At 35.4% G+C, this 16311-nt stretch overlaps 1 long non-coding RNA gene across 3 annotated transcripts; it reads left to right on the forward strand.

Annotated features, from left to right (window-relative positions):
- Positions 1 to 10925: 10925 nt before the first annotated feature.
- Positions 10926 to 15100, forward strand: LOC120294620. Of its 3 annotated transcripts, XR_005551861.1 has the most exons (4): positions 10926 to 11170; positions 11237 to 11364; positions 11437 to 11539; positions 14068 to 15100. It is a non-coding gene; the product is annotated as an uncharacterized LOC120294620 (long non-coding RNA). The 3 variants fall into 3 exon arrangements; XR_005551859.1 differs by having other exon boundaries at positions 10926 to 11364; XR_005551860.1 differs by lacking the exon at positions 11237 to 11364.
- The last annotated feature ends 1211 nt before the right edge of the window (positions 15101 to 16311 follow it).

The raw sequence follows: 16311 nt of genomic DNA on the forward strand, positions 1-16311 counted from the left end.
TAGCTTTTGGCGAAGCCCACCCCTTGGGCCTTTAGTGGGTAAAAGTACCTGAAAAATCTTAAATCTATTACATCGGTACCAATTCAATTCTAAAATTTTCAATTGGACAAATTCAGTCATAAATCTTTTCATATTGGTACAAATTCAGTTCATCAAGCCAATTTAGGTTATTTGACATAACCGGCGTTGATGTGGATGGATTTTTATAAATTTTAAATATTCTTTAAAAATTTATTATTATTTTTCTCTTTTCTTTTCTTTCATTTTTTTTCTGTACACTATTGGCCAACAAGGTTGCTGGCCATAGACAAGGGCCGCAACCCTCACCTATTGGCAGCGAGGGCATAGAGTCCCTTACTTGTGTTGGGTGAGGGCCTTCATTCCCTCGCCTATGGCTAACGAGGGTGCAGAGGCCCTCACTCATGGTTGGTGAGGGTTGCAACACCCTTGCCTAGACGAGGCAAGGGTGCCACAGTCCTTGTTGGCCAATAGGTGAGGGTTTGGGCAGTGGCCTGACACCCTCGCCTGTTCGACTAAGGTGTGAAGGCCCTCGCCCAGACTAGCCTATGGCCGGCAATGGTTGACCGGAAACCTCACCAACCAAAGGCTGAAGAAAAAGAAAAAAGAAAAGAAAAGAAAAGAGAAAAAGATAAAATATCTATTAAAAATTAAAAATAAAATTTCCAGGTCAATGTCGTTCATGCCACGTCAGACCATTGGAGTTCATGTTAGCAATTTTTGACTGAAATTGACCGAGTGAACTGAATTAGTATTAATGCAAAAAGGTTTAGAGATATTAGTTTGATTGAAAAGTTTAGAATTAAATTAGTATCATTATAATATATTTATGACTTCTTCTCTTTTTTTTTTTTTTTATAACTTTTCCTATCTTAAGAGCAAGTTGGCCTCACTCGCCCCTGGTGAGGCTCAACCTTGTTGTTATTGGGCAAGGTTGACCTCGTTGATTTGGCAAGGGTAAGGCTCGCTCAAGGCCTATGAGGTTGACCTCACCCACCTTGGTCTCTAGCATTGGTTATCAACCATCGCCGAGGCTTGTTGATTGGCCAGGGGAAGAAGGGAATGGAAAAAGAAAGAAAGAAAAGAAAAAAAAGAAAAATGAAGAAATTAAAAAATATTAATATATATTACCCCAAAAAAATATTAATATATAATTAAAAATTCTCTACATCAGCATTGGAATTTTCATGTAGGATGGTCAATGTCAACATTAGTGATTTCATGCCAAAGTTTGTTAGATGAACTCAATTAGCAAAAGTGAAAAAGTTTAGGATTCAATTGGCACAATTAAAATTTTTATAATTAAATGGACAAAAGTGCAACGGGTTTAAGATTTTTTTAACAATTTTCCTAGCCAAAATACTTAATGCTTTAATTGGATTAGAAGAATGGATATTTAATCTAGTGTAAAATTGACTTGAGCATTAGGATACTTGTTCAAAAATTCATAACTCTATTGTATGGTGGCCAATTTAGTTATAAACATTTTGATTTTGTCAATTTAGCCTTAAATTTTTCAATGATTTTCAATTTAGTCATTTCGGCTAATGTTGGCTAAAACGTTAAATACTCATGTGGATGATTATTGAAAATTTTCAATTTAAAAAGCTTTAATGCTTTAACCGGACCAGAAGAATGAGAATTCAATCCAGGGTAAAATTTGCTCGAGCATCACATAACCATGAAATGCCAAACAAAAATATCAGAAAATTAGATCATGAATTTATAATAGGCCACCAGACTCGTCACAGACATTGGTTTGTCTCCTTAGTTTAGACGTATTTAGGCAGGTGGGCTGTCGTTTCAGTCGAAGGCGGGCCACAAGTTAGCGAACGATTCTCATCACATATATGCATATGTTAATGAAGGGGCATGAAATTTGAGATTGACTCTAGAGAGAGCAAAACTATTATTGAATTATGTTAGGTGGCGTAATATATTCCTACATGATTTTTAGTGGCAAACCATACAAGGAGGAGATATTATTTAGTGGATTACGGAAAATTCATGTATTGGATTATCATCGCATGACATGCCGGTTTAGAGAACCCAATACGTTTATGAAAAGTACCGTAAAAAATATTAATAATGTGGACCTCCAAGTTCTTGGGTCTCTAAACTCATGATTGTGAGTTATCAAAAGGAGAAAAAAGAAAAGACATGACAGTAATTGAGTCACATCTCTCAATTAGATTTGCTTCTATGGGCGCCCTCATCTGGTAAGCTATTACGAATTAGTTCACTTTCATTGTTATGACACCAAAATTATTGCGATCCTACAGTTTTCAATAAGCACTTTGGGTTTATGTAGACCTGTCAAAATGGGTTTCTAAACCATTTATTAACTCAAATTTAGTGAAATAGGTCATATATGAGCCACGTCAAATTTAACGGGCCGAATCATAATGATTATAATTGAAAGGATTAATACCCTGAAAATCTCCAAATTGGTACATCCATAATAAATTTATCTCGGCTGATCATAAAAGATCTTAAGCCGGTACACTTATGACAAATTTATTATAAACTTATTTATTTGATTGCAAAAAACCCAAAACTGGTATATTTGCGACAAATATACATTTCGTTAAATTAGATTAATACCACTAAAAATAACAAAAATTGTGTAATTGTAAGACACGGAGAATAAAATCCCAAATTGGTATACCAGTTAACTGTCATGTGTCATTCAACTTAATAATTTGATGATAAAATTTAATGAAAATTAACAAAAGGTAAATTTATCACAACGATACTAGTTTGGGGTAGATTTATCAAATGTATACCAGTTTTGGGTTTTTGGTTATTAAAAAATTAGTTTGTGATAAATTTATCACATATGTACTAGTTTTAGGTTTTTCAGGATATTAACCCTAATTGAAAAGCCTAAAAAAGATCAATTTAAATAGTTATGTTTTGAACCCATTTCCAACCTACTTAAACCATTTATCCCAAAATCCTCCACAAACCCTCTCTCTATCTCTATGTGATTTCACATAGATGCTCTTCTCACTTGCTTATGGTGAACAGTCCAAATGTAGCTCCCACCGATGAATTCCTGGAGCATCTCCTTGACCTCTCGAACTTCGCCGCTACAGAGGCCGATCTGGCTCTGAGTGACAGGAGCGGCTTGTTCGTGAACATGGCAACTCCGATGATGATGCAGCTTGACTCCAATGGCGGCTCTGGTCGCATATCCACCCTCAGCGGTTGGGGAGGAGCGGCTACCGGCTGGGGATTCCACGAGGCAATGTTTCCGCTAGGCTGATCTTGGAGCATGGAAGGATTCCTGAAACTCAAGGAGGCATTCGGGAGTGGCAAAGAGTTCCATGAGGAGTTCGTTAATAGCAGAGCTTTGACTGTTAAAAATTTAAGTTGGTTATCAAATTAGATGCTACGAGCAAGTTATTTCATTCTCATTAAGCTCAGTTTAGCAAAATAGCGGTGAAGAGATGCAAGCTCAGTGACTCTTTCTTTGCTCGCTTTCTTGCCCTCACGCAATCTCAGAGCCTTTGCTGCTTCACACAAAGGACTCGCTTGAGCTTCTGCCTTACCTGTCGCTCTCTATTGACCTCTTCCTTGAGCATGTTTGTGTTAAGAGTGATCAGTTCTAGGGCGGGTAGGTTCCAAATATGGAACCTGTAGTCTACTCTATTATAACTGGTTCTTAGTTTTTTATTACTAATTTGGATTTCTGGAAAATTCGACATGACAATAGTTTAATGTTTTTCCAATCAACGTGGCTCGCCGACATAGCATGAATTGCCCTAAACGACTTCGTCTATAAGTGTTATTTGCCCCAAATCTACGAATCAGCAGTAATTTCTTTCTTCTTCAAACCCTAATTATGTTGTGTTCTTCAATGGCGACATTGAGGCAAAATTTGGTGCTGAAATTGACAATGGAGATGAATAACGCCAAATTAAGCTCGTACCAGTTAACCGGACGAACAAGAGCTAAGAAGGAGGGGAAGCAACATAGTAATTTGAACGAATGGATTGTTGTGACTGAATTTCTTCGGATAAAGATGAAGACATAGATGAAGAAGTTGAAGATATAAAGAGAAGAGAAGGTAAATTGAAGAGCTAATTAGCGGTCTTCATACCTTAAAGCCAGCAATTTAATTCTCCATTTCTCTCTCTTCTTCTCCATGGTTCCTCAATCTTTTTCTTTCTGATCAAGCTTTCAAGAGAAGAAACAAGGATTAGGTGTTCATTTTCAAGTCACTTGGGGAAACTAAAGGGCCAAACGATGTCGTTTTGCCCCTTTTCTGCCACGTCAACAGAAAACTATCCACATTGGACTTGAGTGTCTTTTCAAAAAGCCATGTCAAAATCAGAATTTAATTGAAAAAACCGCATATGACGAATCACCCAAATTGACACTTAAGCGATCAATTTTTCGTTGATATGATATTTAAATGATCATTTGAAAAAATTTGGTATTGCAATAAGTGTCGCACGAAAGTTTTGGTCAAAATGGTTGTGGGTAAAACACCTAGAGTCATAGATTTAGGGATATAGTTGCCATGAGTTTTGTTTAGCATGATACCTATCGACATCCCGACCTTTACTTGGTCAAGTTCTACATTCATTAGTCATTTGATTTCTCAAGCACAGTGCAAAGCAATTTTAGTTTCGAAAAAGGAAGAAAGATTTTCTCAAAATTATCATGCGGATATCTATGAACAATATATTTTTCCTTATTATGAAGATGGTAATTTGATATATGACCAACTCCATGATTTTGGGATTCAAAAAGTCTTTTTTTCTCTCCCTCTTTCTCTTTTCTCTTCATTGTCTTCTTTAACCTTCAGTCATGAGAGAGAGATTGAGCTAGTTTCACCTTTCGCTCCTTCTTTTATTGATTTTGTTTGCATTTTATTGTCTTTTCTTGCTTTTTCTTCACTCCCGATATAGACTTGGGAGTTCTTTTCTCCTAGTATAGTTTTCAATTTGGGAGTTTAAATTCTTCCAATCTAGTTCTAGATCTGGGTGTTATCTTTCCTCAATTTAGATTTGGGAGTTCAATAAATATGTTTTTGGGGATATACCCCATTGCTCTTAATGTACAAGTTTTCTGCTTTCAGCTTTTATGATTATTGCATAAGTTTTGGCATCTCTTTGAATGATGAAAATTTGCTCTTCCACATGTCAGATCTATGTTTATTCAACCCATTTTGGTTGTCTCCATATGGCAATGGTATAAATGAAGCAAACTTAGGTGTGCACTGCCAACTAATAATGTCGTAATTATTGAAGAAATAATTTTCAACATGGGCTCATTATTGACCAAGACAATAAATCTAACGATCGGTTGCCAATTATTTTGCTTGATAAATCCATTTTTGTGAAATGGATGTGTTTAATTTTGCTGGTGCTCCGTTGATTCTCTTTGTTTTTCAATATTTTTGTTCTATTTTGATTTGCTTCTATGTACTTCTTATGTATCCTTTTGAGTAATAAGTACAATTTTCTTTTGACAAAACAAAAAATATACTATCCTTACTCTATTTATGTGTGAATATGTGATTTTTGAAAAGCATATAATGTATGTTATTATGACAAAGCGGAAGCGTGAACAAACAAAATAATTTGAGCAAGAAATAAATTATTAAAATATAACATGAATACCAATAGATTTATATGCAATTCGTTGCGAAGACGTAAGATACATATGTTCGAAAATCTGAACATATCCATTTGGAGCACAATGGCGAGAGAAGTTGAAAGGTTCTAAGGGAAAATATGTTTTGCAATGTGTTAAGAAACTAAATGTTTGTAGGCACTATGATTTGAGCAAACAACGAAAAGTGGAATGTAGTACATTTATCAAAATAACCATAAAAATTGCAAAGTTGTTTCACTTATATGTTTGAAAGTTGTCACGTTTCTTTTAAGGAAGAGCGCTAGGTTTATGTTAAAACGTTAATCGACAAGATGGGTCTACTATAATCGGCAAAAATGAGATTAGAATCACTCAATCACACCTACTCATAAGTGTTACCTAATCCTAGAATGAACCCAAACCTTCAAGAATCAATCATAAATCATTAAAAAATGAATTTATTTAGGCTTTGTTTGTTTCGTGAAAAATAATTTTGGGAAAACGTTTTTGGTTTTTCTGGCATTCGTTTCACAGAAAATGAATTCCTTGGGGAAAACGTTTTCCATGAAAGGAAAAAAGTCTTCTAAATTAGGCTTCATTTGTTTTGCGAAAAATGTGGCGTTTCTGGAAAATATTATCCAGGAAATCATTTTCCAAGAAAATGTAATTATTTTCCAGTGTTTGGATGAAACTTGAAAATAAAGTGAAAAATATTTTTCGCTGTTCAGTAAGAAAAATATTTTCCTCCATATACTATGTTTCATTTATTTTATTTTTAAAATGGATTTTTCATATTTTTTAAAAATGATTTTTAATTATTTTTAATTTTTAAAATCTTATTAATTTTTTTTTTTTTTTCTTTTCTTTTTCTTTGTTTTCCATCTCCTTCTTACTTGGCCGGTTGTCAGCCACAGTGATGGCTCGCAATCGGCCACCAGCGAGCCACGAACGGAGAAGACCATGATAGTGAAAATAAAAATAAGAAAAAAGAAAAAAGAAAAGAAAAAGTAAATTAAAAATAATTCAAATTAAAAAGAAAAAGAAAATTAAAAAATGATTCGAATAAAAATAGAAAAGAAGAAGAAGAAAGAGGAGGAAGAGGTGATGATTTGTAGATGTATGAGATAAGAGAGATCAAGTAAGGAAAATGTTTTTCACTTTTCAAAAGTGAAAAACATTTTCCCTTAAAGCTCTATTTGTTTTACAGAAAATAAAAGAAAACATTTTCAGTTTGTGGCTCACTGGTGGCCGATCGCGAGCCATCATCATGGCTAGCAACCAACCAAGAAAGAATGAGATGGAAAACAAAGAAAATAATAATAATAATAGATTTTAAATATTAAAAATAATTAAAAATCAATTTTTAAAAAATATGAAATATCCATTTTAAAAAATAAAATAAATGCAAAAGAGTATATGGAGGAAAATATTTTCCTTACTGAACAACGAAAATTTATTTTCAGGTTTCATCTAAATAGTGAAAAATAATTACATTTTTTTGGAAAATATTTTTTAGAAACACCATATTTTCCGCGAAATGAATGGAACCTTAATCTCACAACTTTCTTGGATGATGGCCGTTGATCTCTTTGTGTCTCTCGAAAGTTTTTAGGCATATTAGACAAACTCACCCTACAAATGAGACTAAACTCTACAACAAAATATTTATAAGCAAAAAACTATGAGCCCTTCTCCTACGCTATTAACACGTAACTTTTCCCCTCTATTCTAAGAAAACCATTAAGTTTGATCAAGAGTTCATCGAGAATTGACCAAAGGTTAATCGGCGAGATGCAATGCTCAAAACACATTTTAAACATAAAAAAATAAAAGCGAGTTTTTGATACTCATATCACCACTCGAATCCAGAGTCAAAAGTTTTACCATTTAGGATAGGTCGGGCGCTATTTGCAGTATCACGAAGTTTGGGATATCCCGGTTTCAATTGAATATTCCAAAATTACATATTGCAAACATGCCAATGCAACAAAAATCTGGAGGAAAAGAAGTCGGACGAGGGAGTAATACAGGTCAAACCTTTCGATATTCAAAAGAAAAATCTTGTTGATTACCCAAAACTCTACTCTCTCTTTTTTTTTGGGTCGAGCAAAACAGTACTTAGAGGATTCAAAATCGAATGAAACTCTTTAACGCCCTAATTATGGTGAATAATAGTTTCTGAAAACGATAAGTCACCGAAATGAAACTTGATTCATAATCCCAAGTTTTGTATGATTTGAAATATCTGAGTTTGTGATTTTGCAATTTCACTTAACAATATTAAGCTTACTTAGGATGGCAAGGTGCACTTAAGAGTTGAATCATGTCTTACGGAAGTTTGACACAGCTTTGATAAATGATTTCTTCTTCATCTGCTATCCGATTCACTTGATTTTTGATGCATTAGAAGCCTTCCGATTACTAATTTCGAGGTATACGCTCAAAATCAAAGGAGTCTCAAGCTTCCCCACCATGCTAGAGTCAGGCCACCTAGCTTGGGGATAAAAAGATTGATGATCGTACTTAAGGGTATATGTGGCTGTCGATGAAAAGGTCTTGACAAGGGAAACACACTTTGGACCAATATATTAAAGTTTACTCAATCGTTTGTCAATCGGTTGACTTTTTGAACAATTGTTAGATGTGTTAGCAATTGTAATCCAATATAAATGATCATAAATTGCGAATATTACAGTCTTACAATGATGTTATTGTAAGCATTTCCATCTTATTTAAAACAAACATAGAATCTCAAAATCCAGAATTTTTATTATAGCATAGTTATTTATGATACTTTATATTGAATTACAACTAAATGCACTAATTTACAACGGCCTACTTTCATATGCAGCATGATTCCTTGGGCATCATAGGTTGGGAAAATTATCCAAAGACTCCTAAATTTGTTGTATGACAGCTAATTCAATTTTAAACTTTTCAATTTGGCTAGTTTCATCCTAAATCTTTTTGATGATTTTCTACTGCAGTCATTCTAGCCATTGATGGTGTGAAATACCTGAAATAGACAATTTTTCAATTTTTAAATTTTTTTTTTCCTCTTTCCCTTCCTTTCCTCTTTTTTTTTTTTTTTTCCCTTTTGATTTCCCTCTATTGGTCCATGGCCTCAGTGATGGTCGGCGGACCTCTTTGGCCTCAAACAAGGGCATTGTAACCTTGCCTAGATTTGCCGAAGGGCCATGGTGCCCTTGTTTGGCCTAGATTTGACAAGCCCATTGTGACCCTTGTTAGATTTGGGTGAAATGGCGAGGGCCATGACGCCCTTGCTATGGTCAATGAGGGCTTGGGCGAGGGCCACAACACTCTTACTGACATAGTAAGGGCTTGCAACCTCTTGACTAGTGGCTGGTGAGGGCGTTGCAGACCTCACCTATTGCCCATGACCTCCCCTGGCCATTGTTGAGGCCGTGGACAATGGAAAAAGAAAAAAAAGAAAAAAAAAAGAAAAGAAGGAAATTTTATTTTTTTAAAATTGTAAAAATTATTCATATCAGCATTGGCTATACTAAGTAAGAGGATCAATGTCCACGATAGTGAATTTTGAAGGATTGTATTAACAAATTGTTAAAAGGTTTAAAAATCAATTGGTCAAACTAAAAGTTTATTATTGAATTAATTATCGTATAATAAATTTATTATTTTTTGGACAATTATTCCCCACGGTTGCCCTTTTATGATTACCATGTTTTTCGATTATATGAAGAAATCTAATACAAATGCATGGATTTGTAGACTTGTAGACCAAGAACATTCTCCGATACGTATTAATGACTCGCGTTAATACGTATTAATGATGGAGTCTTAAATACCACTCCCTTCTCTTCACAAGTAATATGGGGCTACGCATGTTCCATACAGTTTTGCAGAAGGGGGTTACATCCATAAATGTGATGGTCTCTTCGAAAGCAGAGATGATAATCGCAATGATGAAGTCAAGCTCGACCTAATTAATGATTTTTTTTTTCGAAAATGAAGTTTTTGGTGCTCTTTGAGCACTGACCAATATCCCCCGACTATAAGAGAAATACACAAATCGCATAGGTGATGGGTATGGTTCAATTTTATTTAAACCAAATCAAACCAGTTAATTGGATCATGAAATCAAAATGGATTCTATTTGTTTCTTAACCAATCGAATCAAATTTGCTTTCACTCTCTTTGCTATGAAGTGATTTTTTTTTTTTTTTTGGTAAAAGGTAAGAAGCTATGAAGTGACTCTTTATCTATTGTAAAATACCAAATCTGGTCGTTAAAAGAACAATGTTAGAATCACATCAAATCAAGTGGGAACATCAAACTTTGCCATTTGGATTGAAAGTGAAAATTACTCCACCGATTCTAAACCTATTATGTGGATGTCAAGTCAATCATAAATTTTATAATTTTACCATTTGAGTCTTAAATTTTAACATGAAATTTTATATAATCATTTCAGTTAATTTTTACTGCAAACCGCTAATATGATGATGTGTCACGTAAGATAACAGAGGATGACATACTGTCATATCAGCTATTTCTAACAAAAATTGACCTGAATGGCTATACTGAAATTCTATGCACAGTTTAAAGATTTAATTGGTAAAATTGGAAATTTTTTTATTGAATTAACATTCATACAAACAGGTTTAGCACCGATTGAACATGATATCATGAATTGAAAAATTAGCCCAAATTCAAGAGGCTAGGGGGCCAAAACGTAAGAATAGTTTTGCTCGGTCCCTTACGTGTATATGATCTAATTGCCAGTAAGTGTAATTGAGTAAATCCATTGGCCATTTCAATTTCAAATTTTATCTAATTTTTTTTTATTTAAAAAAAAACCATGTGGTCCATTTAAATATATTATAACCATACAAAACTATCAATGAATGAAATCGTAATTTGTTATGATCAAGATTTAGACTAGTCATGAACATCTGACCTTTTAAATTGAAACTCAATGGTAGAGTGTTCCTTAAATCAAACTCATCTTTCCATATTCCATGATATTTTTTTTTGGTCGAAATGAGGTGTATTATTTATATTATACCCGAAGCAGCAAAACCCACATATGGGGCATCAATACATAATAAGGCCTAAAGGCCAATAGGTGGAGAAGCTAGCCAGTTAGGAGGAAGTGTTTTCTTCCTTTGTTGTCACGCGGCCCAGTCTACCACAGCTTTGGTAGATCGTGGACAGGAGATTAGGCCCACTAGCAGCAACTGCTAAAGAATATGCTTGCATTCCATCCAAGTCACACATGCTTCCTAATTGAACTTGTCCGTGTACTTGAGGGACTTCACGAGACTTTTGCTGTCAGATTCCACAGAAGCCACACCCAGCTGCTTCTCTTTTATGTACTTCAAAGCTTTGAGCACTACTAGGGTTTCTAGTTGAAAGACCGATGCTGCCCAAACTAGTTTGGTGAAGCCATCCACAAGGTTGCTGAAGGAGTCCCGGATGATGCAGGCGACAGCTCCTTCCGTCGAACCCTTGCAGATCGACCTCGACATTGAGCTTCAAAGATCCTGCTACCAGAGCTATCCAGGTTGGAGATGTCTCAACATCCTCTTCCTTTCCTGGTTGAAGATGCATAAAACCCCATTTTTTGTAGCTATTTTGCTGAAATTGGGCCAGATCTACCACTTTGCAAGCATCCGGTTTAGTACCTCGAAAGATGTAGTTGTTGCGCTCCTTCCATACCTGCCATAAGATGTTCGCGATCGTTTCCAAGGACGGGAGGTTAATGTTTTTCCTTATAAATCGCACCAATCACTCATCAATTCATGTAACCTCTTGTGCATTCACTTGTAGGTTGATTTCCGAGTGACTCCATACCTGTGCAGTCCAGGGACAGAGAAGATGAATATGTTCGGCCGTTTCCATCTTATCTCGCAAAGGTCACATACCAAATTAGGTAAAATCTTTCTTTTCCATGGGTTCTCCTTGGATTGGATGGCGTTTTGACAAACATTCCAGATAAAAATTTTCACTTTAGGGTTGGTCCGCATCTTCCATAGAGCATTCCATAGTTCTCGCGGTGTTTGGTAAGAAAAAGAGGGATGTTCCATTGCAATGTTGGTTGTCGCTTTGTCTCTTACCATGTTATAGCCATTTTTTACTGTAAAAGACCCATCCTTTGTTCCTGTCCATCTCAGTTCATCCTTTGTAATTTGACGATTGATTGGGATTGCAAGGATCTCCTTAGTGGTTTGTTCATTAAAGAGGTTATTCAACAGTGGTTCATTCCATTGTTTTGCTTCATAATTCATCAACTCAGAAACTTGTTCTAGATCATTTTGTTTGCTGGCCCTCCAATTAATCCTCTCTTTAGCCATTTATTTGTTCTGATGTTGACATTGATCATCTCATTGAATCCGCTATGGCCTCCCTTCCTAAAAGTAAACTTTGCCATCTCCATGAAGGCTTAGTTCCTTTATCAGCATGCCAAAAATCTTTTCGACAGAAATACAGCCATTTTAATAAATTACTCCACAATGCATCCGAATTTTTTACCATCCTCCAAACTTGTTTACCCAGAAGGGCATTGTTAACAATAAGTAGGTCTCTAAAATCCATTCCTCCCATGTCTTTCCTAAATTTCATGATTTCCCATCTCTTCCAATACATACCAGCTTTTGTTTCACTGTTTTTCCACCAGAAATTAGCTATTTTCTTCTCTATAGTCTTACAAATTGAAACTAAAATTTTGAAAACTGACATGGCATATTGAGGTATCGCTTGCACCACTGATCTCAGGAGAATTTCCTTGCCTACTTTAGATATAATTTGTTCATTCCAGCCTTCCAATTTCATGTTTACCCTATTTAAAATCCATACAAACATCTGTCTTTTTGATGCTCTCCAGTCAGAAGGGATTCATAGGTATTTCACTATCCAATCTAGCTCTGGAACCCTCAACTCTCTTGTCATGTTATCCCTTAAAAGTTGGGGACATTATTTACTAAAAAAGATACCTGACTTGTTTAGGTTTACAGCTTGTCCTGAAGCATAACAATACTGATTTAGAACAGCTGTAACATTTTGACATTCTTGTATGGATCCATCCAAAAAGAATATTGAATCATCTGCAAATAATAAATGAGTCAAAGCGGGGCAGCACCTATTCAACTTTATTCCCTTTATACTCCCATCCTATAGAGTTTTACCCATCAAAGAAGACAAGTTGTTAGCCAATGAAAAGATAGGGTGATAATGGGTTCCCTTGTCTAATGCCTTTAGAATGATTGAAGAAAGGAAGGAGTTCTCCATTAAATTTAATATTGAAAGTAACTGTAGTAACACATTGCATGATCAAGTTTACCCATTTTGCATAGAAACCCATTTTCAGCAAGCAACCTTCTAGAAAATCCCATTATATTCTATCATAGGCTTTTTGCATGTCTAATTTCAGTACCGCTTGAAAATGTTTTTTCCTTTTCCTCATTCTCAATTGGTGTAGCACCTCCCGCACAATATAAATGTTATCTTGAATCTGTCTTTCACTGACAAAGGCACTTTGTTCCCCTGAAATTAGCATTGGCAGCCATCTTTTTAGTCTGTTTACCAAATCTTTTGATATTATCTTATATGCAAAATTGCAAAGGCTAATAGGGTGATATTAGTCAAGTCTTTCTGGATGTGGTATCTTTGGAATTAGAATAATATGAGTTATGTTTAAGGTTGGTTCTAATACTCCTGAATGAAAAAAGCCCTTAACTTCCTCAAAAACATCATTATTTATTATATCCCAATGGTGTTGATAAAAAATTCCATTTAAACCATCTAGATCATGAGCTTTTTGTGCACCAAGTTGAAAAATAACATCATGAATTTCTTCCAAGGTTTCTTTCGTCACCAAACATTTATTAATATCATTTTCAATTAGTATTGGGCATTGATCCAGTACTGGTTGGTAGTTTCTAGGCCTTACCATAGTATATAGCTCTTTGAAAAAGGAGATGGTGAGGTGCTGAAGTTGCTGTTTGTCCCATATCCACTGCTTCGATGAATTTTTCACCATAGTAATTCCGTTTTTTTTTTTTTTTTGTCTCTTTTGAATAGTTGCTACATAAAAATATTCCGTGTTTTTATCTCCCCATCGTAGCAAATTCATTCGGGATCTTAACTCCCAAAACATCTCCTCTCTTCTCCATAAAGTTTCAATTTATTCTTTTACGAGCTTCATCCTAGTAGATCCTGGATTCAAGCTTGCACTGTTTGTTAAGAATTGAAGCTCTTGCTTTAGAGCTGTTATGCGAAGATGACTGTTTGTGAACTTCCTTTTACTCCATTATTTCAAAGCATGACTTACAACCTGTAATTTACCTCTCAAGCCTACTTCAAAACAATTTTGAGATTGACATGCTTGTTTAACTACTTCTCTGCATTCTCCATCTTCAGTCCAGAAGGCCTCAAAGTGAAAATCTCTTCTTTTCTTTACAGATTCAGCACTACTCACCAATAGGGGAGAACTATGGTTTGACCCGACAGTTGGGAGGGCATATGCTTATGCTTCCGGGAGCATGAGCCTCCAATCTAGAGAGTAAAACACCATATACAGTTTCTCATTTACCATATTAGCCCCTTCTCTGTTGTTTGACCAGGTAAAAGCACACCATTTACAATCTATTTCCATTAACAAACAAGCATGTATATAGCTTTGGAATGCCTACATTCTATAATGTTTTGCCATCCTTGTGCCCACCTTATCCCAATAATAAAGCACTTTATTGAAATCCCCCAAACAAACCCATGGTAGGCTATTAGTTAGATTAATCTATCTCATTTTATCCTGTAACTATAATCTTCCCCCAGATAGATTTGGAGCATGCACACAAATAACCCACATTTTGATTCGACTATCATGATCTTCACATATCAAATTTATCATTTCTTGTGAGCTAGATTCCACCTCTACATCAACTTCATCATTCCATATCACCGCTAGCCCCCCTACAATTCCTATCGGATTCACCACAAAGCTGTATTTAAAATTCAACTGCCTTCTAATATGAGAAATCACATTTTCTTTGTTTTTTGTTTCCATTAACAGAACCAAATCGGGCCTTTCATGAGCCACAATGGCTCTCAAATTTTGGACTGTCAATGGTGTGCCTAACCCCTAACAGTTCCAATATATAACCCTCATTTGTAAACCGGTGGCTTATTCGGGCTTTCCACCAAAGCTCATCACATAGTTCCCTCTGAAAGACTAATAGAAGTATCCTGCAGTTTTGCTTCATCAAAGTCCGCCAACTCTAGAGGAATAGAGTTATATGGGGTGTACCTATTTAATTTCTTTGCTTGTGAACTTTTTAAAATCCCGCTTTCCTTCTTTGATCCTTCTTTTTATTTTTTTGTCTAGGACAATGATTTATCAGCCGGACAGAAGCTGTTGTTCTGGCTCTTCAATGTTCATTATACCTTTTCCCTTTTCCTTGTGCTGTTTCACTTGGTGATCAAGTATAATAATATCCACTTATGCCCTGTTTTGTGATTGAGGTGTTGCTGTGGATTTTGTTGCTATTTGCTCACTAGTGAAAATGACTATTTGAGTTCTTTGGACTGGAGGTGTGACGGTCTGATTTTTCGCTTCTGTTTTCAATTAAATAAATTGGGCTTTTCGTCAACGTGCTTATAGCGCTATTCTTTGAGCTGATCACTCATGAGATAACTTGACTAATCAGGAAAGTTATTAAAGGATTTTGATGCAACAGATTTGAGAATTCGACTAGGAATCGACTGCTCAACCGTGTTAGTTTACAATGATCATTTCGACACAGTCGAAAATCTATCAGAAATCGGAAATAGGTTGATTCGATAGAGATAAAATTAGGCTTGGATGATTCCATCTAATTACAGAATTCTCGTCGATCGGCACTAAACCGATTTTTCTGTTGTTTTGGTACCATGTGCTTGTAATTGAAACCTCGATATTTTTCACGACAATCGAGAGTCGTTAATGCATCGAAGATGTACATTGTGGCTCGGGAATAATCGACCACGAGTTAGTTGCACCGAAAATTCCTAAAAACTAACCAATAGTTTAAGTTGCGCTAAAATCACATTTGACTGAAATTAACTGAGGAAATGATGTCGATTACAGAAATTAAGAATTTTCACGTATCACAATTAATCTCGAGGAATGTTGTTGCATCTTTCCAAATTTTATGGATGACGGGAATTATTAGCGGAAAAGGGGCAAGAGTAACAAATTAAAAGAATAAAAAGGAAATGCCACTTTTTAAATAGGTTTTGGGCATTTATTATGAAATAATTGGAGAAAGAGTTATAGAAGTTTAAATGAGGATTTATAAGTGACTACTAGGGGACTCGACCCAATTAACTTAAGTGTTAATTTGGTAAATAAGAAAGAAGAGAAATCTCCTCAAACGGAACGGAAATTCGTAGGAATCCCTCTCTCCTACAATTTCACATCAATTTCCTTGGTATTTAATAGAGATGGACTTGGAAAAGATAGTGGGACCTAAGGTAGTAATGGAGAGCCAATTTTCCATGGAATTTGGGGCCAAAAGCATAAAGTAAATGTTGAGTAACTTCCAGGCATTTACTCCCCACCTTCCTCCTCTCTTCTTGCCGTAGGAAACCGAAGTGCAGCAGCAAATGGGCTGCTTTCCTTTTTACTTTTCCATTTTCTTTCTTGTTCTTTATTTTTCTTTCCTTTCT

Source organism: Eucalyptus grandis, chromosome 6 (assembly GCF_016545825.1).
Source record: "Eucalyptus grandis isolate ANBG69807.140 chromosome 6, ASM1654582v1, whole genome shotgun sequence".
Taxonomy (NCBI): Eukaryota; Viridiplantae; Streptophyta; class Magnoliopsida; order Myrtales; family Myrtaceae; genus Eucalyptus; species Eucalyptus grandis.